The sequence below is a fragment of the Sus scrofa genome, chromosome 18 (assembly GCF_000003025.6).
Source record: "Sus scrofa isolate TJ Tabasco breed Duroc chromosome 18, Sscrofa11.1, whole genome shotgun sequence".
NCBI classification, from domain to species: Eukaryota; Metazoa; Chordata; class Mammalia; order Artiodactyla; family Suidae; genus Sus; species Sus scrofa.
Genome location: NC_010460.4, coordinates 15206305 through 15229463, shown reverse-complemented (window position 1 = coordinate 15229463; position 23159 = coordinate 15206305). Strand labels below are relative to the sequence as shown.

At 41.7% G+C, this 23159-nt stretch overlaps 1 protein-coding gene across 1 annotated transcript in view; it reads left to right on the top strand.

The window, feature by feature from the left end:
* The window catches only part of EXOC4 (exocyst complex component 4), an 801583-nt gene that overhangs the window by 677271 nt on the left and 101153 nt on the right, over window positions 1–23159 (top strand). The gene's annotated exons all lie outside the window — the stretch shown is intronic.

Below are 23159 nucleotides of genomic sequence, written 5' to 3'. Positions count from 1 at the left end.
AATAACAGCCAGAACATGAAAGAGACGAAATCAGCTCTGAACTTAATACTAGAGTGAGCTGTTTGAAAGATTATTAGAAGGAAAATGCTTATATTATTTGGACTCTGATCTTCAAAGTTATTTTTTTATCACTGTTTTTTGGTTAAGTTCTTCTTAGGCGGTAAATATGATTTCCAGCCCAGAGAAGGGAGAGATATGGATGAAACTCACTGGCGTAAATTATTCCCTGGAACACAAGGCCCCACAGACAGAGTCTAGGGGACCTTTGCATGCTAATTACTTACAAATTTGTGCTGGTTTTGGCGCTCTGCTGGGGGTCGGTAAGAGGCGAGGAAATTGGGTGGAAGGGGCTTCTGCGATCATATACTCTGCTTTAGACATTTTCTTAAAATACTACTTTTTGTTTATATGTTTATTTTTACACTTTTTGTAATTTAAAATATTCCTTCTAGTCGATGGTGAGATTATACATCTTTATTCTTCCAGCTGCACTCACCCACTATGGAGAGTGGGGCACAGGAAGGGGTCTGAGCAAACTGCCTAAGTAGGTATCCTTGAGAGGGGTTCGACTGTATAATCCCATCAGATCAGGGAACCTGTCACAAGTAGTTGTTGAAATGAGCCATTTTATCTCCCAGCCTCAGCCCACTCCACCAAAAGAAAAAAGGAAACGTCAGAAGGCCCTGATGGTCCCCCTTGCTCGTTGCAATATGAACGGCTCTGAAAAGGGACCAGAGGCCTCTTGTCCTGGTGTCCTTTGACTCTTGAAAACCCAGAGCTGCATGGACTGGTTTGTTAGTGGTGACTAGAAGGGGTCCTCTCGCTTGGTGGCCCATCGCCATCTGGTAATTAATAATGCAGTCTCTTATTTTGAGCAGCACAGTCTTCCAGAGTTCTGTTCTGTCCCTTCTAAAAAGGCTCCACAAGGCAAAATAGGACGTAACTGCTAGAACAAGCCACTGAGTGATTCCCACCAGCTCACCTGGCTTCAGCTGTTCTCCCAAAGAGGAGGATGAGATACAGCTATGCTCAGCTTTGTGCATGTACAGTTCACCTGTCGCGTTCATGGCACGAAGAGTCCCCACTACAGCTGATGTCTAATTTATGAGGTCCATCAGCTCTGTTCTTCTGACAAAGATCTCTTGGGCCATGCCCGTGAATACCTTTCATGGGCTCAGTTCCATCTTATAATGCAACTTGTACCCTCTCCGTTCCTTTCAGGGTGATTATTCCACCCAGTGAGTGATTTAAGTGACTGGCAGCATTTTGACGATCGGTGCAAAACCCAAGTGAACCGTAATCACTACTTATGTTGTCTTTGTTAAACAAAGCACCCAGCGAACCTGGTTTATTCTCTCGAACAATGTGCTTCGTGTACCCACACGAATTCCCAGGAGAAATGCCCATTGATGTTTATAATTTGAACAAAGCAGGGGATTCTCTGATAATGGGTTACTTTGATGGCTCCATGTCAGTGCGACTTGAGAGAGGGCATAAGGGACAGCTTTTTATTATTCTTTTGAAAAGTGAACCAAATGATTACCTCAACAAAAGGGTTGCCAAGTCTGGAGATGAGACAGCATGAAGCAAATGCCAGCCTTTTGCTTAGCTCGCCCTCATGGATACTCAGGATGCGCCAAAGTCTAAAAGAGAAGAGTGAAAGTTTGATTTTTCTGTCTGCATCATTTTAACTATTTGGTATGGTCATTCCATGCCTTATTATAATTAAGAAGCTATGAATGGGAGGGAATGAAGCTGGCAGAAAATTATCTTTCTAGTAGAATATCTCTAGATATTACAGCAGGAGTCTCCTCCACTTGAAATATTTTGTGTCATACCGAAGAGGATGTTTCAGTTTTAGTTGCAGGGCTTGGCTGGTCCTTTGTCCAGGAGATAAGAGTTAACCATTTTTTTCAAAGATAGTCTTTCCATCTCTTTCAGTATTTGCCTTAACTCTGTCTTTGCATTTAAAAGGGTCTTCTCACCTCATATGACTACACCTGCTCTTACTTTTATCCTATCCCACTCCATGATTCCTGCTCCACTGCTTGTGGTATTCCACTGCTCAATCTTCCTTTAACCTGTTCTACTTAAGATAATTTCTACCGATGGAGTTCCCGTCATGGTTCAGTGCTTAACGAATCTGACTAGCATCCATGAGGATGCAGGTTTGATCCCTGGCCTTGCTTAGTGGGTTAAGGATCTGGCGTGGCCATGAGCTGTGGTCACAGACACAGCTTGGATCCTGTGTTGCTGTGGCTGTGGTGTGGGCCAGCAGCTATAGCTCCGATTCGACCCCTAGCCTGGGAACCTCCCTATGCTGCAGGTGCAGCCTTCCCCCCACCCCCACTCCAAAAAAAGTTAATTTCTGTTGAAAGCCTACAACCCAGTTAAAGGGAAAAAAATGCATTGATTTATAAAACTCGTACATCTAAAGACTTCAGGTGTGGCTGGATCCAGAGGTTCACAAGATAATGTCACATCACAAACATGTTTACACACCCGCGCTCTCTCTCTCTCCCTTTCTGTATTTCTTGGTATAGTCCTTCTATTGCTTTCCATCCCAGGTAAGACCTTTTCATATGACCACATCCTTGGCCACCACAGCCCCAAGATTATTTGATCCCCTCTGAAAAGCATTTTTGCCAAGAGATCCCAAAAGAGTCCTAGAGAAGACTTAGATTGATCTAGTTTGACCTTCTCTCGTGGGTCTCTCAGGTTCTCTTTGTAGACACCATATTTTCTGACTCTTTATCCCCCCTTCCATGACTCAGTCTCCCTCTTCTAGAATCTCTTCATTTTCAGGATCTGTTCTAACAAATATGCTTTCAGTGCCAGGAAGTTAGGCAGGCCCCTGTTTGGCATTGGGCATTCAAGATCTGGGTTTATACAGTTTCTCCCACTGATCTCAATTTCAACCTTGTAGCAAACGTACAGAATAATAATCTGTCCTCTGGAGTATCTGCTATAAGAACCGTAAATAAAAACGCAGAGATTAAGTGTTATGGTTAAGAAAATTCTCAGCCTAATGTGACCTCCATAAAAATTGTTAGAGTGTATTCAATTGGAACACTAAAGATTTTCTTTCGTATTTTATCTTTTTGTTTTAAGAATGCATTGCTTTTTCAAATAGACTACAGAGAACTTGAAGGGGATTCCGAGGCTTATTTTGTCTATTTTGCTTCCTCGGGGCGGGGGCTCTTCTCTGTCTTGGATTCTGTAAAAAGTCTCTAGGATTAGAGAATCTAAAACTTCCTTGATTATATATTCTGCTCTTTAAGTAACCTTACCATCAAGGAGGTCATCTATTTTTTATTAAAGTCCCTTTGCTTCAGCCTAAGCCTCTTTCTTCTATCCTCTTCTTCAGACATTAAATGTTGAATATTTTTTCTATAAAATACTTTAATGTGTCCAAAAACATTCCCCTGGCCTTTACCTGCCCATCTCTGGATATTAAAGATTTTGGGGCCTAAAGGTCCCAGTGCCTGAGTCCAGGGCAACCAAATCCAGCAGAATTAGGAGCCCAAGTTCACGAACACTCTCTTGGATGGTGGTTTGACTGTGGGCCTTTGTGAACGTGGTCCAATTGACGAGTTCCTCTGACACCAAGCTTATTCGTCTCCGACTCCCTCAGCTCCCGTTACTACAGTTCTTGCTGCGCCCACATGCATGGGTAATAAAGAGCCCTACCATCATATTTTTTTAATATAAGAAACCACGGGGTTGAACATCCCTCTAAGTTTCAGCTAGAATAAATCTCATAATTTGGGTTCCTAGAATTGGTTCAGGAATTGCAGTATTAGTCATGCAGTTATTTCTATATGTTATTTTATTATTATTTCCCCAATACACTTATTTTTCTACTGTACAGCATGGTGACCCAGTTACTACATACATGTACCCATTCTTTTTTCTCACTTTTTTATTGTGGTGAGAACTCTAGCACATCAAATACACCATCGTAACCATTTTTAAGTGTACAGCAGTGTGTTAACTATGTGTTTATTACTATGCAACAGATCTCTGGAACTTTTTCAGAGTAACTGAAACTCTCTACCCACTGAACAACTCCCTATTTCCCCCGCACCCCCAGCCCCTGGTAAATACTTTCTACTATCTTTTCTTTGCATTTAGACACCCCCATCTAAGTGCAGTCATTCCGTATTTGTTTTTCTGTAACTGGCTTATTTCACTTAGTGTAATGTCCTCAAAGTTTATCCATGTTATATTATAGCATATTATCCGTATTATAGCGTATGACTGGATGTCCTTCTTTTTAAAGGCTGAATCATACTCCGTTGTATGGCTATACTACATTTTCTTTATCTAGGCTTCGGTCAGTAGACATTTAGATTGCTTCCATCTCTTGGCTATTGTGAATAATGCTGCAGTGACACATGCGTGTGCAAATATACTTCTCTCTTAAAGTAGAACTAATGCTAGAGAATCTCGAAATCATCATCAGTTATTTTGCACATGAGGAAATTAAGGCTTCAGAATGTCTGCGTGTCCACGCCTGAACTGGGATGTCTGTGCCTGAACTGGGAGGGACACAAGTCCTCAAACTGCCAGTTTAATTTTCTCTTATCAGTGTCTTGACCAGCACCAAGGTTAAGTACTGGCACTGATAGCAATTCCAATGAGAAAGTATTTCTCTTAAACCGTCCAGGAAGGTCATGATATGTGTTTTAAGGGAAGCACCTTAATGCTTACCGCTTACCGTTCACATATGGTCATTCCTAACCATCATTATCTTATGTGTAAGCAGACTCTCTATGCTTTAAATATATGGGAGTATTGCCCATATCCCTTTTGACTTTCATTTTACTTGTAATAAAGTATCTTATTAATTTTTCACCCTCTTTTTTTTTTTTTTTTGTTCTCCAAGTGTTTTCCAAGTTAGGAACTCCAAAAATTCCAGCTACTAATATAATTCCATACCTCAGTTCACTGACGAATGCTCACATGTCCATTATGAGACCCCAGGAACATGTTCTAGCTGCTGCACTGTCCTTTAGGCAGCCCCTAATCTTGCGTGGCTGTTGTAATCAATTAAAGTTACTAAAATATAAAATGCATTTGCTTAGTCATACCAGCCACATTTCAGATGCTCAGCGACTATTGTTTTGGACAGTGCAGTTACAGATTATTTCTTTCACCACAGAAAGTTCTGTCGGCTAGTGCTATAACTTATCACCTAGGTCGCTACTGAGAAAGGTCTAAAGTAATGCCAGTCTGTACAGTTAGCTTTTTGAAACATACTTGAGATGTCCACCTTAGTTAAATCAAGACATGCACAAATACTTCAGTTGTTCAGTCTCCAAATCCCTTGACAGAGAAGTATGTTTGAGGCTTAGCATTGTCCAAAATTTTTCCTCTTGATGCTAAAGGGAAAAGAGTTTAATGGTCAAATATACCAGAGAAACATTAGGTTAAAGAACATGAAATCTAGTTCCTGCACACAGTACAACTTAAGGTTTTTAATATATTAACAGAGTAATTCTAGCAATGCAGAGTTTCCCAGACTTATTTATCAATGGAATTGTCTCAACCCAGAGTGTCTTACAAGAATTTTCGTACGTGGAACTTCTGGGAACTGCTATCCTGCCTATGCTATGTTTATATAATTTGTTCAGAATCTGTTGTTTCTCCTGATGTAGTCAGCCACAAGACAGGACAGGTTTCAGTACTGTAGGAATGTGATTCCATGTTACTGGCGAACTTGCACACCATCAGATGGCTCTTCTGTTGCAATTTGGTTATTTTATTATTTGATTTAATTATTTTGAGAAATGTTCAGGTCAACCCATATAAAATGACTGTGGCTTTCTTTTTGCCTGATTCAAACCTGACTGCTCACCAGTCATTAACACTTTCCTCACAATTCTCAAAAATTCCAGCTACTAATATAATTCTATACCTTACTTCACTGACGAATGCTCATATGTCCATTGTGGGACCCCAGGAATTGACTTTTTTAAGAAAAATTTTAATTTAGAATACTTTTAGAGTTGCAAAGATAGTACATAATTCCAGGACATACTTCCTGTGTTTCTCATACTCAGTTTCCCCAATTGCTAACATCTTAACATTTGTCCCAATTTATGAACCAATATTGTTACATTATTATTAACAAAGGTCTATACTTTTTTTTTTTTTTTTACTATTTCCTTAGTTCTTATCTAATGTCCTTTTCCTGTTCTAGGATCTCATCTAGGATATCTTAATCCATTTAGTCATTGTCCCTTTAGCCTCATTTAGACTGTGACAGTTTCCTAGACTTTCCTGGTTGTTGATGACCTTGATAATTCAGAGGAGCACTGGCTAGATATTTTGCAGAATGTCCTTCAACAAGGGGTTTGTGGAGTTCCCATCGTGGCTCAGTGGTTAACGAATCTGACTAGGAACCATGAGGTTGCGGGTTCGATCCCTGCCCTTGCTCAGTGGGTTAAGGATCTGGTGTTGCTGTGAGCTGTGGCGTAGGTCGCAGACACGGCTTGGATCTGGCATTGCTGCGGCTGTGGCGTAGGCTGGCAGCAACAGCTCTAATTAGACCCCTAGCCTGGAAACCTCCATATGCCAAGGGAGCGGCCCTAGAAATGGCAAAAAAAAACCCCAAAAAATAAAAAACAAAAACAAGGGGTCTGTGTAATCTCCTTTTGTGACTAGACTGGGCATGTGGATTTGGGGAAGGAAAAGGATAAACCATTCCCATCACATCTATCAAGGACAGCGCCTATCGATGCAATTATCACTGCTGATCTTCTGGGGTTGATTTTTACGCCTCCAATTCATGTAGTCCCTTCTAGACAGTTCCTTCTGAATTTTAGATCGACTTTCCACTTTCCCGCCCCGAATTGCTTTTGTCTGTCCCTCTAGTGACTATTTTTTTAAAGTGATAGATGCGTCTATTATAAGCTCAGTGTTTGGATAAGTTGAATAACTGCTGAAAAAAGAATAGTCTACTTTCAATGATTATGCAGTTGATAAAGATTATATCTTCATATATAGTATTACATGATTTTATATATATTAATTTTATTATATATAATTATTTACATCTATAATAGTGTATTTATATATCGCATATACTATGTGTTTTATATATGATAAAATATTACAATATCTTATAATATATTGTAAGATTATAATATCAGATCCAGATTGTGTATCTGAAAGGGTTTATGGGGGAGGAGCTGTTTTTTCCTACCCTAAGCCACTCAGGACCTGCAGCTACTTCTTGGTGCCACGTGTGCTAAACCCTCCTTAGTAAATGTCTGTAACCATGCTAATTTCAGACAAAGCCATGCCGAGATTAAGAGTTACCCAAATTCTCTTCCCTAAAAATAAAGTTGTATGGCGTTCCCCTTGTGGCTCAGTGGTAATGAACACAATTAGTATCCATGAGGATGCAGGTTCAATCCCTGGCCTCGTTCACTGGGTTAAGGATCCAGCGTTGCCGTGAGCTGTGGTGCAGGTCACAGATAGATATAACTCAGATCTGGCGTCGCTGTGGCTGTGGTGGAGGCCAGAAGCTGTAACTCAGATTCGACCCGTAGCCTGGAAATCTCCATATGCCATGGGTACAGCCCTAAAAAGACCCCAAAAAATAAAAATTAAAAATAAATAGTTTCTCTAATATGCAATGTTGACTCAAAAACCTGTTGACAAATGAAATGTACTTCCAGAGAAATGTCCTTTTACGATATCATTTCTGAAAATTAGCTGCACATCAACTGTAATCAGCTGGGGAGTTTTAAAAATAATGTTGCCGTGTCCCACTCCCAGAGATAGACAGTGAATTGTTCCAAGGTGCGGCCTGGGCATCCCCAGACCATTCAGGTCAGTGGTGGAAAACCACAGATGGAAAGGATTAGCACTCAAGCTTGGCTTCTCTTAGAGACACCTGTTGAGCCTCTGTCAGACTCTCTGGGGGAGGTGCCCAGGTACCATGCTTTTAACCATCACCTCAGGCAATTTCAGCAAATTAGCCAAGGTGGAGACCCACTAATTTTTGAAAACCTCCCTCCCCAAATTTCTTAAATTTCTAGGGCTCTTATATTTGGGAAATGCATTATAGTTATTTTGCCAGTTCTTGTCTCAAAAATTTGGTGTTAACGTGACTTCCCATTTTACAGAGAGGAACACCGGCTCAGAGTATTGTACTTCGTGTCTGTGCCGGAGTCAGGACAGCCACCCACCTCTGGTCAGTAATTCCTGGTTAGCCAAACTGTCCCCCATGTCGGATTAAAAATAAAAACTTTCTTACCCTTTTCAAATCAGTTAAATGAAACAAGCACAGAAATAAGCCTCTCTCCTAACACGAAAGGCTGCCCTTGCCAAATGGATTGAATGAATGCGGAAGTGTTTACAAGTCCATTAGATCATTGAAAATAAATATGAACAAGGTGCAGGTGTCTTTACACCCCCATCCCTCAAGGGCATGGTTTTGTGGCAAACCAACAGGCCTTTGTGCATGGCCAGTGAGGATTTAACATTTTCTAGAAGGTAGAATAGGAATTGAAAATGAATAGAGCGTGCTATCATAGGCTTTTTCTGCCTTAATAGCAAATGAAAGATAAAATGCAGACTCCTTCCCCCTCCCCTTGCTGTTTGTTTTTCTGCCTTGACACAAAGGAGAATAGCAATGTCCCTAGCTGGGATCTCATGGGACCTTGTCCTGTTTCAGCTTTGCTTTTGTCAAACCATTAAGCCAGAGTTTTCCTGTCATAATTTCATCTGATTATTTTTAATTAAAACTCCATGCATGGTAATTCCTCTCCTGCTTCGGTATTTACAAGTTTCAAATATTTGTAGACTGTTATCAGCCAGCTCCTCCTCAGCAGTTGCTTAGCCTAACTCTACGTATTTAGTGTTTCTAATCATCTTTCTGGGGCTGGACTTTCTCTGCCGTAATCATTGTTTGGTCTTATTAGTTGTCATTTTCTCCAGCTGACTCTCATTCTGTGGTCTCTTATCTTTCTTCTTCCGCTCTGGGTGCCAACTTCCAAGTTCATTGTCACTGGTTAGGTGCAGAAGCAGGCTGTTTACTGAGGTAATTATGTTACCCTTGGTATTCTGCCTTGATCATGACTTTCCCACCTACTGTCCAGTTTGGAATTGGTTTTGATCTTATCTGACTAATACAACTTCTTCTTTAGTATGAGCCTTTATCACTTTTAAAGAAACTTAGGAGTTCCCGTCCTGGCTCAGCAGAGACAAATCTGACTGGGAACCATGAGGTTGTGGGTTTGATCCCTGGCCTCGCTCAGTGGGTTAAGGATCCAGCATTGCCGTGAGCTGTGGTGTAGGTCGCAGACGCAGCTTGGATCCTGCGTTGCTATGGCTGTGGTGCAGGCCAGCAGCTACAGCTCTGATTAGACCCCTAGCCTGGGAACCTCCATATGCCGTGGGTACAGCCCTAAAAAGACAAAAAAAAAAAAAAAAAAAAACAAAAAACCCAAAAAAACAAAACTTGAAAGTGGCCAAGTTTTCCATGTCATACCACTTTCAGAACTAATTATATGTTTTGTAGGAATAAGAACACCAAATGATAATTTTACGATGATTCAGCTTTGTTCATTTTCAGTCTTAACTGTACGCTTTTATCACTTGTAAACTGATGGAAATGTATCTTAATGGAGAAAGAATTGTGTGGAAAGTCCCTGGGCTCGGGGTGTTTACCTGATTGCTCTTGGGAATTTTCTGAGACCCCTGTTGTTCCAAAACAGTGGAGATGCCGGTAATCCTCTCACTTTATAAGGGAGACATCCAGAGCCCTCTGACTCCTCCCCCATTTGGTGTCCTAGGTGCTATTCTGTTGATCCTCATCTAGGCTTCAGACTGACCCCGTGGGTCCCTTTGTTCTTGGCACATCTTATGTACTGATACACGAGGGTCAGTCCCCTTTAAAAACATTTCTCCTTTTATTTTATTGTTTCCTCTTTTTTCTCATTGAATACCTTCACATGGTCGCTGATCATGATCATTTTGCCTCTCTCTTAACCTCTGTGGTCTTGTTCTAACTCATAGACTCTTTCCCAGGCTTCTCCCTTAGTCTAGGAGGCATATGTACATAATGACTTTGAAGTCATGCACACTTGGGGACAAATGAGGCAAGGTATTGTATCACCAGCGGGTAATTATTTAGCCTATCTGAACTCAAGAGGCCTCCTTACATGTTAAATAGATAAGGTGGTGCATACTCATTGGGTTGACACAACCATTACATAAGATGATGAACTTGACGTTCTTAGCAGTGTGTGACAAACAGTGGGAACTCAGTATGGGGCTCCTGGGGTCACCACTGTGAATCCTGTCCCTAGGGCTCTTGCTCAGTGCACTGCTGTCCTAGTCTTGGGTCTTTGTGCTCTCCTGCCCCTTCAGGGTTCTCTTTTATCTCAAGTCTTGAGGTTGCTTTTAAAGCTCTTTTAACATCTGTCCTTTGTGTCCTTCAAAACTGTGAAAAGAGCATTCTTATGTGGCTGAAAAACAAGCCAGAACCACCTACAATTCCTTCTTGTCAATCAGCTGGTCATCTGTAGATTTCATTGTCCTGTGCTGATTAGAAAACAGCACCCTGCCTCTCTCCACTAGGAGGTGACTATCAGTTGTGAAGCTACAGGAGGCTCGTGCTGTGGGTGTTTTTGATGTAATATTGGAGCTCTAAGTATCTACTTGTAAAGAATTATGGACCTGTTTCATTGAAAATGCCAACATTTGTGTCCATAAAGGAAATATTTTATTAAAATGTGGTAATATCATGGATGACTTAAGTGTGGTGGCTGTGAGCTTCCAGCTGAATAATTGCATCTTCCAACAAAACTCTAAAATGGAAACAAGACAAAATAGAGACGAAAATCTCTGGGAGTTCAACTCCCATTGTGGCTCAGTGGTTAATGAACCTGACTAGTATCCATGAGGATGCAGGATGGATCCCTAGCCTCGCTCAGTGGGTTAAGGATCCAGCGTTGCCATGAACCGTGGTGTAGGTCACAGACGTGGTTTGGATCCGGCATTGCTCTGGCTGTGGCATAGACTTGAGGGGAGGAAAAGAAAGGAAGGAAGGAAGAAATGAAAATCTCTCAGGAAAGGGGGAGGCAGAGGAAGGTAGAAAGTAAGAGAGGGCTTTTTAAATGGCAAGCAGAAATAGCAGAGCCGGACTGAAGGTGGAAATGCAGAATTACACACACACACACACACACACACACACACACACCCCGAGGCTGATATGCTGAGCCAAGGTGGAGAGGCGTGGCTTCTAAGGCAGCAGGACTTGAATGAGAAGTCTGAGGGGACTGTTGTGGCTGTCCAACAGACAAAGCTTCTCACAGTGAATGAGAAGCAAGCCACAGATTGTACCAAAAGACACTGATTGTGCCATTAGATCTAAGCTCTTATCTGGAAAAGCCCTCAGATAGTTGGGTGCTTTAAAACGTGAGCTAAGCCGCCTAGCCACCATGAAGCCATGACTTAATGAACGCCTCATCAGAAAATGAGTATGTCTTTTCATTTCTTCACCCTTGAAACTACCACACATGCAGTGGGTGGGAGAGACGAAGGCTGAAAGACGATAGAGGACTGGCCTGGATTTAATGGAAGAAAACTCCATCCCTTTGTGGGATTGGATTTAGAAAAATGTCCCAAATGTACACTGGATCTGCTTTGTCAGACAGCTTACTTATTAATCAATAGTGCATAAAGACCCTTTCCAGACGGCCAGCCCCAGGAAAGTATAGCAGAGGGACGGGATGTGCAAATGTGTGTGCATGTGACAGTCCCAGAGGATGCCGCGATGACAATAATGGCACTCAGCATTTAGATTGCATTTCATACTCTCAAGGACCTTTATCATCATTAATTCTTAATCCCTGATCCCCGCCTAAAGCTGGAATTAACAACCGTTACACTCTCAGTTTTACAAAACAGAAGTTTGGCCATTGGCCCAAGGTCACAATGAGATGGTGACAAAATTTAGACTGAACTCAACTGTGTCTCAGACTGCAGACCACAGCATCTAGAAAAACAGCCTATACTCGCCTGTTGCTCGTGTGCCTCGTCCCCCCAGGCCGGCGCACCTCTGTTTCCCCGCAGGGATGATGTTGCTCTCCAGTCCTCTCCCCCGATCCCAGCAGCGAGATGAATGCCATGTGCTGTCCCTGAGCGCATCTGTGAATGACATCGGATGCACTTCCTAAGGGGTCGTCTTCACCTTCACCCACTGCAGGAAACTGGAGCTTCAATGCTGGAACACCCCCCCACCCCCACCCCGCCAAGGATCTATTTTGTAGCCAGATTTTGTAGTTAGGTGTTTAGGAAAAGGTTCTCTTTTACTTTATTATTCTAAATGCAATACTGTAACTTATATCCAGTGTTATGAACCGTGCGATCAAAATGTAAAAGATCTCCTTCCTCCTTCACCTGAGGTACAGGGATGCGTCGGGTGTAGGTCTCCAAGGCACAGTGTTGTTTTGCTGTTTTTGAAAAGCAGTTAATCCTGTGTACTAACATCTCTAAGCTCTGGTCCTGGAATCCTAGGTGGGTTTGACTAGAGTTCTTAACTAACGGCTTAATCCAATTTTTCCGAAAGGAAGAATAATGAGGACTTTCCTCTAAGACTGATGAAAAACCTAAGTGTCTGTCTAGAAACCAAGAATATCTGATCTGATTCTTCAAGGAAGCAAAACAGTCCTGTAAATGTCAGAAAGATGTTACAAGCTGCAAAACCCCTTTGGTCAAATTCATCTAAAGAAGGTGCGATTTGTAGGTGACTTTTCAGCAAGTCTGTCAAAAGCTTCCTGCTACAGATAAAAATTCAATAACCTTTCACTGTGGACGTGCCACAATTATCACTCATTTAAAAACAGTCCCTCTAATAGGGTATTTTATCATGCTGGACAGTCTCTGCATTGTTCATTATTTAGTGTTTGCTAAGCTGATGGCACTTCCACAGCACTTTTCTTATCTCTACTTCTTCAGAATTGGATTTTATATTTCCGAACCAGTCAGATATGACAAGTCATTTTCTTCCCTCTTGTCTTTTAAGAAACGCAAACTTGATTTCTTTTTTTTTTTCCCCCACAATCACCACTTAAAGATTAAAGTTATTGGAAACGTCTGTATTAACTAGCATGGGACACGCCGTGGAAGACGATTGTGTTTTAATTGCAGTTGGGGGTTTCCTCTCTTCTTTTTTGTTCTTTTTATTTTCCAATATATGTGTATTCTGTGTCTCTTTGGAACCTCATTCTTCTAAAACACACAGTTATGGCCAAAATGAGGTATTCTGTAGCCTGATGTTGGCAGAAGACAAGGTATTATCGGAATTATTATATCAATGAACCTCAGGAAAGGTGGTGATAAGCTATGTAAGTGGGTCTCTGTATATAAAAATTGTCTTTATATGAGAAACTCAGTGAAAGGAAATTGATAAAGTCATTAGCCTAACACCTGGGGGGGGGCGAAAGGGGCAGGAGATACTAGTTCAAATAATCTCTCTTTCTGTATAGCTCATTATTGAGAATCTTACCATTTTAAGGCTGGAAAGATTCAGCTCCCTGTGCTTCACCATCAGTGATTTTTAAAAAGACGCTTGTACTTTATTCCAGCTTTGGACCTGATTCATAGCAGGTGCATCTAGGTGGTTACATTTCATTCCAGGTTCTGTCTTGGCCCCTCCCATTGGCATAGTTGTATTTTCTAATTAAGATCAAGTCTCTCCTCTTTGTAATGAGGAATCCCCGGGAGGTTTAGATGAGGCAGCCTGAACGAAGGATCAGAATAAAGTTGAGACTCTCTCCTTGGACCAACTGAGGACCTTTCCATTTTCTGCAAGGGGAATCTCTTACGCAATTTTTAGAGAAATAGGGAACATCCCTCAAGAACCGATGACAAGATTTTTGGACCTTTTTTGCTGTGGTCTTTAAATAGTGGTATCAGAATACTGAGAAAGATTTTGTAGAGAGAACTTCTCGCTGGAATATTAATTTTAAGATTTATGGATTATTATAAGCATCAAAACAGCAATAACATTAGAGATTTTTTTTTCTTTTTTTTTCATACACTAATTAGAAGGAAAATATTTGCTCAATCTTTACCCAGAGAGAGATGTTCGGAATTTCTGTCATGTCTCCTTCTGAAAGAGGGAATGTAACGAAAAATCCACCATCCATCGTATTCTTTGTTTAAAGGTACCACAAGCCCAATTAACGCATTGGCTCAAGCCAGCAGCCTTTGGGCTTTTCACAGAAATCTTGGAAGGGTGCTAGAGAAACGCCCCCACAAAAGAGTTTTGCATATGCTGCTGGATCTGCCTCGCTCCAGGAAGCAGAGCACCGGTCACCAGCAGACAGATGGCTGCCACCAACGCCACCAGTGGCTGGAAACTCCTCCCACCCCACCTCCTGTTCCCACACTCGCAGGGGGAGGAATGCTTTTCTTCGACACTGTGCCCGGACTCTCTCTCCCCTGGCTCAGCCCTGCCATGGGCTGCGGAGGCAAGGCTGACGTCTAACATTACCATCTGGCCTTGTTTCTCTTCCTTGGCTCCACAGAGCAGCACGGGCTTGGCCTTGGCCTTGGACAAGGCCCTTTTACCATCATGACGGTGTTGTCTGTCTTCTAAATCCCTCACAGGATTGCCTTTAGGATCAAATCAACTATTGTGCACACAACACCTGATCCAGTGCCTGCCATACACTGATCTCAATAAATGGTAGTTTTCCTCTTCTGATTCTTCTTTTTTTTTTTTTTTTTTTTTTTTTTTTTGTCTTTCTTAGGGCTGCTCCCATGGCATATGGAGACTCCCAGGCTGGGGTCTAATTGGAGCCGTAGCTGGCTGGCCGATGCCACAGCTACAGCAATGCGGGATCTGAGCCGCATCTGCCACCTACACCACAGCTCACAGCAATGCCAGATCCTTAACCCACTGAGCAAGGCCAGGGATTGAACCCGCATCCTCATGGTTCCTAGTCAGATTCGTTAACCACTGAGCCACACAGGAACTCCTGATGCTTCTCTCTTTAAACTCATTTCCTTATTCGTAACCATCCTAAGAATATTTCCTTTCTGCCCCTTTGACTTTACTGTCGATATTTGCCCACAGTGTTTGTCAGTGTGCGGCACCCAGTCTGCCTCAAGGTTTTCCCCCTTCTCCTGTCCCTCTGTTGATAACTGGGCCGTTCTGCTTGCTCATTTCATTTTGCCGTCAAGGGATCTTTCGTGAATGGCATCAGAGCACGTATGTCTAACAGGCTTCCAAAATCCATGTGGCCCTTGAACCTGAGGCACAGAGTAAGAGTGTGTTTATTCAGGGCCACCGTGAATGAAACTTAAGGTTAAACCTCAGCTTTCATTAAATGACTTTGTCTGTAGACATGCATTTCCATGTATCAGGAGATACGGAAATGAAGAAGCTGCTGCACTGCAGTTTTAGTAAAAACCGTAACAAAAAACGACAGACCGTCCAACTGCAGAGCCGGTAGTGGCTCTAAACCTCTTGGGCCTTTTAGAGGCATCAAAGGAGTCTGTGCGTTTCGCTTCATTCTCTTGTTCACTAGGGACTAACTTGTAGCATGTTACATTGAATTGATTGATTATATGGACTTCTTTTAGTTAGCTGTCATAAATTATTTTGTTTTTTAAAAGCACAATTAGTACAGACTGTTAAATATCTAAGTAGCCCTAATATCCCTAGGAAGGTGAACAGCAGGATATTGACATGTCATTAATGCCGTAAACAGTGGAAGTTTTAAAATGAGAAATAAATATGCATTAATTTAAAACATCTACTGTAACTTTAACACACTGAGATTATATTAACTGTAGTCTGTAGTATTGAATACAATCCTGATGGCAAAGGATAATTTAGTCCAAAGCAGGATTTTTCTCATAAGGGTCCAAGGAGTTCAAGCCATTCTGGTCTTTCAACTAAGAGTTAAGATTCTTGAGTGCTGATATAGTATTTTCTATGTCCACTACTGACGTAACGGATTATTCCATGTTTGCCTCTGTATACCAAACGTTTACTAGGGATCACATCTTAAGGTTTCACTTACATTGTGAAACAACAAAAAGGCTTCATTATCACAGAGCTTCTATTAACTTCAGCAGAATAATTTGCAGCATCTCAACAGTTGAGAAATGCATCCCAATAATATATTTAGAAGGGCTGAGAAATAAGAATCGTGGAAATGGCTCTTCAGCCTAAATTCATTAGGGATCAATTACCCATGTTGCAATTCACTTAATTTTCTGCTTTCCACACTGAATTAGTCATGTGAATTAGTTAACAGCCCAGCCACCACTGCCAGACCAGCTAGCACCGAGACTCTTCTCCCTCATCAATACCCCATGTTAGGGAGTTCCTGTCGCAGCTCAGTAGTAACAAACCCAACTAGTACCCATGAGGACGCGGGTTCGATCCCTGGTCTCAGTGGGTTAAGGATCTGGCATTGCCCTGAGCTGTGGTGGAGGTCGCAGATGTGTCTTGGATCCCCTGTTGCTGTGGCTGTGGTGTAGGCTGGCAGCTGTAGCTCCAGTTCGATCCCTAGCCTGGGAACTTCCATGTGTCACAAGTGTGGCCTTAAAAAGACACACACACACAAATACTCCATGTTGGCTCAGATTGTACATCAAAGCACCAAGTAGAAATCAGCCCTCAGCCAGATGTGCCGCACTGGGCCTAGTGAAGTAATACTCCGTGTCAGTCCCGATGTCGACAAGGCCAGTATTAATTATCCGTATCAATAATAAAGCCAGTTCAAAGTACAGCTCTTCCCCCCCCCCAATTGTTTCACCCACAGCATGTGAAAGTTCTTGGGCCAGGGATCGAACCCATGCCACAGCAGCTACCTGAGGTGCTGCAGTGGCAGTGCCAGATCCTTAACCTGCTGCACCATGAGAGAACTCCCACGGCATATCTCCTTGAGTATAGCAGGTACTCAGTCAGTGTTTTATCAAATTGAATTAAATTAACAAAGTGCTTCCAGTGAGGGCTTGAAATCTGCCACTCTTCTTCCATTTGCTGAGTTGGCTGGTAAATCTTTGTCTCCAAATGAGCCAACCCTTTCTTATTCCTGCAGGTACTGCCATTCTCTTTCCTCCTCTCTTATTTCAAGCATTGTTAGTAAAAGTTATCTTACAAAGCACAGGAAAATTCCTCCCAAGTCATCCATTTATCTTTGATAAGAATTTCCCTTAGATTCCCTGGTGACCTAGTGGTGAAGGATTTGGTGTTGTCATTGCTGTGGCTCGGGTTCCCCTGGTCCAGATATTCTTGCATGCCGTGGATGCAGCCAAAATAAAAAATGAAGAGAGTTCCCTGATAGCCTAGCCATTAGGACTCAGTGTTGCTGTGGCTTGGGCTACTGCTGTGGCTCTGGTTTGCAAAAAAAAAAAAAAAAAAAAAAAAAAGGGTTTCCCCTAGGATTAACCAGTACGATTACCACAATATTGTTAGTCATTAATGTCCTTATTTAAAGCAATGTGTGTAATCATATATCAATTTTCTCTTGTTAAATATGCATTTTATTTACTGAAAATGTCCTTTCGGAGCTTCTACTTTGACTTACCTTTCCTTTCCTCGAACAGTCTTTCCTTCAACACCTGTTTTGGCACCAGTCGTCGCTCAGCAGCCACTGAGTGTGTTCCCTTCCAGAAGTTCTTCTGTAAATTGACTGCTAGAAGCTCTGGATATGGTTCTTCCATAGAAACACTGTTATTTCTGGTTATAGGATATAGGACATGATTTTTCATCTCCACTAAGTCTCAATTTTCTCATCTACAAATCAGAGATAATAATAATGCCTATTTTTGATAATCCCTATGAGGAGCTGCTAATTTTACTTTCTAAGCATACATTTATACATCTGACATCCCTCCTTCATCCCTACTGTCCCAGCCCTAATTTACACCTGTGCGCCTTCATTCTCTCTCACCCGAATTGTCTTGATAGCCTCCCACTGGTTGTACTGTTCCCATTCTCCTCATCCTCCTCTGATACAACGGCGATACCAAAGTGATCTGTCTAAATGCAGATAGGCTAACTCTCTGCAGTGGCTTCTTGTCATCCTGTGGCCAGTGTCCAAGATCCTTCGCAGGACGTAGAAGGTCGTTCACAGTCTAGATGACTTTATGGGCATTGAACTGCCCTTTGTTCTCCTGATGCCATGCCACTCCTCACCTCCTTGCCTTTCTTCAGGGTGTCCCCTCTGAGTGCCCTTTCGCCTCCATTCTCCCTGCCCCATCACCCTGGTTAATTCCTGTTCCTCCTTTACAATTGAGCTGAAGCATCCCCACTTCAGGAAACTCTACTGGGCCTTCTCAGACTGAATTAAGTAACCTTTATCTGAGCTCTAAAAATACCCAAGAGCTATCTCTAGCATTTTACATGCTGCATTATGCCATTTATCTATCTGTATCTGCCTTTCCAACCAAACTGCAAGTACTCTGAAAGTATGTGCTTTTTTCCTCTTTCCTTGTTACACCACCAACTAGTACACAGAAGGGACCGAAAAAAGGTGGGGATTTTATCAGTTAGCAAATAAACGGACCGACCAATAGACCTTAACCTCTATTAATAATATTATTCATATTATAATACTAAGAGGAAATACACATTTCTATCTGAATGTCTCCAAGCACTTAGTCCCCTGTGCTGAATCTCAGAGAGAACTTTCCTCCCCAGATGCATTACAGGTCCCCAGAGCACCCTTGTTTTGATTTTTTTTTTTTTTTAATTTTCCCACTGTACAGCAAGGGGGTCAGGTTATCCTTACATGTATACATTGTTTTGATTTTTAACATCTCCTTACCGTGAGATCCCACCGTCATAATGTGATGTGGACGACCAGCAGTGCCATCACTAGGGGAATATTGTGGCATAGATCCAGGAAGCATTTCTGAGAGCCAGTTAAGAAAACCTGTCTGCAGTTGGACTAAAGGAGGTGCTAAGGACAAGGTCAAGTATCTTCTCAAAAAATAATTCGAAGTTCATTCCAGCAGATGAATGCCTTGTAGACTTAGACCCTCCTTGTTTGTTTGTTTTTGTTTTTGCCCCAAAGCAGTGGTTTACAGACAGGATAAAGGGGTTCTGAGCAGGCCAAGTTCTAGGATTTCTGTCTAGAGCAGAAGGGCTTTCTCCAGAGCCCCTTCTTAAATGTTAGGCGATGACTGAGATTCGTGTTTAACTCAACTCATAGACTCAGCTGTGACTCGTTCATGTCCAGAGTCAGAGGCTTTAAAAAAAAAATCAATAAAAGCTGCCATCTTCATCCTTTATGTTGTTCCTGGCAGATTTCCTCCCAAGACATTGAAATAACAGTGATGGGTTGTGATGCCTGAAGCCCGCCTGTTCCTTACGTAGACTATGGCTTTGGTACATCGAGGCATGCAGTTTGCCAGGGAGGGGGCAGGCATAGAATTTAGGAGGGACATTCGGTAAATTGATGGACCTATAGCCTGGGAAAGTGGAAGAAAACCATTTTGAGTCAAGTACACTCCAGGTCCAAGCACGCGGTAACATAACCATGAAGTTAATAAAGGTGAACAATTTGTCAGTTAGTGTGAGCTTTGAGTAATTGTAAAAAATATGACAGACAAAGAAATGCGTTTCTCTCTGCTCCGTCCATCAACCCCACTGAAACAGAACAAAAAAAGGAGTGTTAAGGTATAAGTCTACGGGAGTAAAGGAAACAGAAGAGAAAAATCCAAGAAAATAGGGATCCAGTAATGGAGAAAACACGAAGTTATTCCACGTAACATTCAAAAAAAAAAAAAGGTGTTCCCGTCGTGGCACGGTGGAAATAAGTCCACCTAGTATCTGTGAGGATGCATGTTCAACCCCAGGCCTCGCTCAGTGGGTTGGGGATCTGGCGTTGCTGTGACCTGTGGTGTGGGCCACAGACACAGCTCGGATCCTGTGTTGCTGTGGCTGTGGTATAGGTCGGCATCTGTAGCTCCAATTCGACCCCTGGCCTGGGATCCCCCATATGCTGTGGGTGCGGCTCTAAAAAGAAAAAAAAAAATGGCATAGCTAGCTACTGCTGAGAAAAAGAAGATAGCACTAAAATTAGGAAGACTTGCTGAAAGAATGTTTGACATTTACCCTCAGATTTTCTCCCCTACTTCACATAGTTGTGACATTTCTCCTGTCACAATGACAACAGAGCACTGGAGATTTGTTTTCTAAAAATGGTTAAGAAGAAACTCCTTGCTCAGAGAGACATTAAGACACAGTTGACTGTGGGGCCACCATCCTGACATTAGGACAATTAATTCAAAGTTCACCTCAATGACGGTTGATACCTTTCTTCTTCCCCAGAGTGGCTGGCAGCCAAGTCTGTAACTTCAGACAAGAGACTGAAAAGTCTTCCCTGAGGAATCTGATCAGCCCAGGAGATAAAAACAAAACCCATAAGACACTGACATCTGTGGTTCTCTAGTGAAACAGACCAGCCGGATCACCTGCAATGATGACCTCAACCCATAAGCTCCATCTTCGCAGGCACAAAACTTCAGTCAGTCCCACTTAAATATGAGCAGACAGCCAAGGACAGTAGACATTTAAGGAGACCATATAATCAGAAACACAGCGACTGAAATAAACCAAAGTAGTAGTAGTAGTAGTAATAATAATAATTAATAATAACTTGGAACAAGGATTCTCCAGAAAGGAAAAATTACTTAAAAAAAAACCTCTAGTTACTATCCCTAGAAGAAGAAGCAAGAGAAGATCTTGTCTCCATGGAATAAGAGTAGTACACCACATGAAAGGCATATTCAGAAAACAAAAAAGAACTCTTGGTACTAAAAAAATAGTGAAAATAAAAATCTCATAAGAAAGGTTAGAAGAAGGACTTGAACAGATATCTACAGAAAGTATACCATGAAGATAAATAGAAAATATAAAGGACCCTCGGGAGCAGTTCAGTATGTCCAACAACTGAATAATAGGGCCACAGAGAGAAAAAAGAAATAAAAGAGCGTCATCGAAGAAAAATTAAGAAAACTTCCCCAGACAAAAAAACATAAATTTTCAAGTTGAAAGGGCCAAGAGTACCCAGCAAAGTGGATGAAAATAGACCTAGGTTGACACCAAGGTAGCCATTGCAACATGTCAGAGCCCTCAGAACAGAAAGAAAATTCTACAAGTGTCCAGGGCATGGAAAAGGTTTTAGAGAAAGAATCAAGAAGCAAAAAAGCACTTACACCTCAAAGGTAATTCTAGAAGACAATAGAAACATACCTTTTAGATTTTAAGCAAAATGACTTCCAACCTAGAATTGTATATCTGACCATGCTATCAGTTCTGTGTGAGGGAAGAATAAAACTTTTTCAGACACACAAGATCTCAAAAAACTTATGTGCCATGCAGCCTTCCTCAAAACCTACCAAAATGAAAGATTTTACCTAAAAATAGGAAGGCCTTATATACAAGAAATGGTGAGTCTAACACAGAGAAAGAAACCCAAAATGATCATGGCTGGAGGTGCCAAGATGGCAGCAGGCCTAGGGAGGAACTGGCCCAGAGAGAAGCGATTCAGAAGGTCTTGGGAGAGATTTGCTCAGGAAGGTGACGTTGATAGAAAACCCAATGTATTGGGATTTATTGAGAGGAAAGTGTTGAATCAGGGAAGCGTTTGGGGTTGAACAATCCCTAAGTATGTAAAAAACTATGCAAAATAACTAGGCCATTATTATTGGCACTGGAGAAAATAAACCCGTTGTGCAGGGAGAAGATGCGCCATAGTCATGGCCCTCGATATCGTTGTAACCGAAACATGAAATACTGCTCTCACCACAGTTAGGAGACAACTTTGGTAAGAAAGTAAAGCGAGTGTGTATGGGGAGGGAGTTAAATCCTCATCTAAACACCTAAGCCTGAAAAATCAAGCAACATCCAAGTATGGAGTTCCTGCTGTGGCACAGCGGGTTAAGGATCTGGCGTTGCCACAGTTGTAATGTAGGTTGCAGCTGTGGCTCAGATTTGATCCCTTGCCTGCATCAAATGCTGCAGGTGCAGCCAAAAAAAAAAAAAAAAACAACAAAAAGCACATTAGGCAAATTCCTTAACTCTATAGGGATCAACTAAGGAACTCAACTAAGAGTTAAAAGTCATTGCCTGATGATGAAGTTTATGAAAATTACTTGGCCTCTTTCATCTATGTACATATCTAGATTTGATTAAAATAAGAAGTGAACTGAAAAATGATTACAGTAGCAAAAGTCCTCACTGAGATCCTCAATTTTAAGTTTTAATCAATGCTAATGAATAATTTACCCTACTCTGTGAGCAGGTTAGGTAGATCCAATCAGTGACGAACCTACTGTCCACAGAGTTTTAGTTCAGTCTTCCAGAAATCCCCAGATTAGAGAAAAACAGACTTTCCCAGGGTCGGTTGGAATCTGGGCTTTCGCAATTTCTCCTGTGAAACTTGAGTTTTATTTTATTTATTTATTTTTTATTTTTTTGTCTTTTTAGGGCCACCCCTGTGGCATATGGAAGTTCCCAGGCTACGGGTTGAATCAGAGCTATAAGTTGCCAGCTACAGCCACAGCCACAGCCATGCAGATCCAAGCCTAGTCTGTGACCTACACCACAGCTCACAGCAATGCCGAATCTTTAACCCACTGAGCGAGGCCAGGGATCAAACACGCATCCTCATGGATCCTAGTTGGGGTCCTAGTTAACTCTCCACCCCAAATCTTTTTTTTTTTTTTTTTGAGGTTAATTTTTTTAAAATTTTTATTGAAGTGTGGTCGATTTACAATGTTGTGTTAGGTTCAGGTGTACAGCAAAGTGATTCAGTTATACATATACACGTATCCATTTAAATTCTTTTCCCATGGAGCTTATCAGAATATTGAGTAGAGTTCCCTGTGCTCTACAGTAGATCCTTGTTGATTGCGAGGTTAATTTTTTAAAAAACAAGCTCTTTGTTTCTAGTTTTTTCCTTCCTATTTATCAGTAGCTGACCAGTTGGATCATGTTTTATACACAAAAAATAATTATTATTAATAAATACAATCTGTTCAGCAGAAAAGGAATTCTTTGAAAAGATTTACGGAGGCAGGGGAATAATATAATAAAAAGCCAGCCTAGTGGAGAAAGGTTAAAACTGAGACTGTGAAATAATTTTTCACTGTAATAAACTCATGTT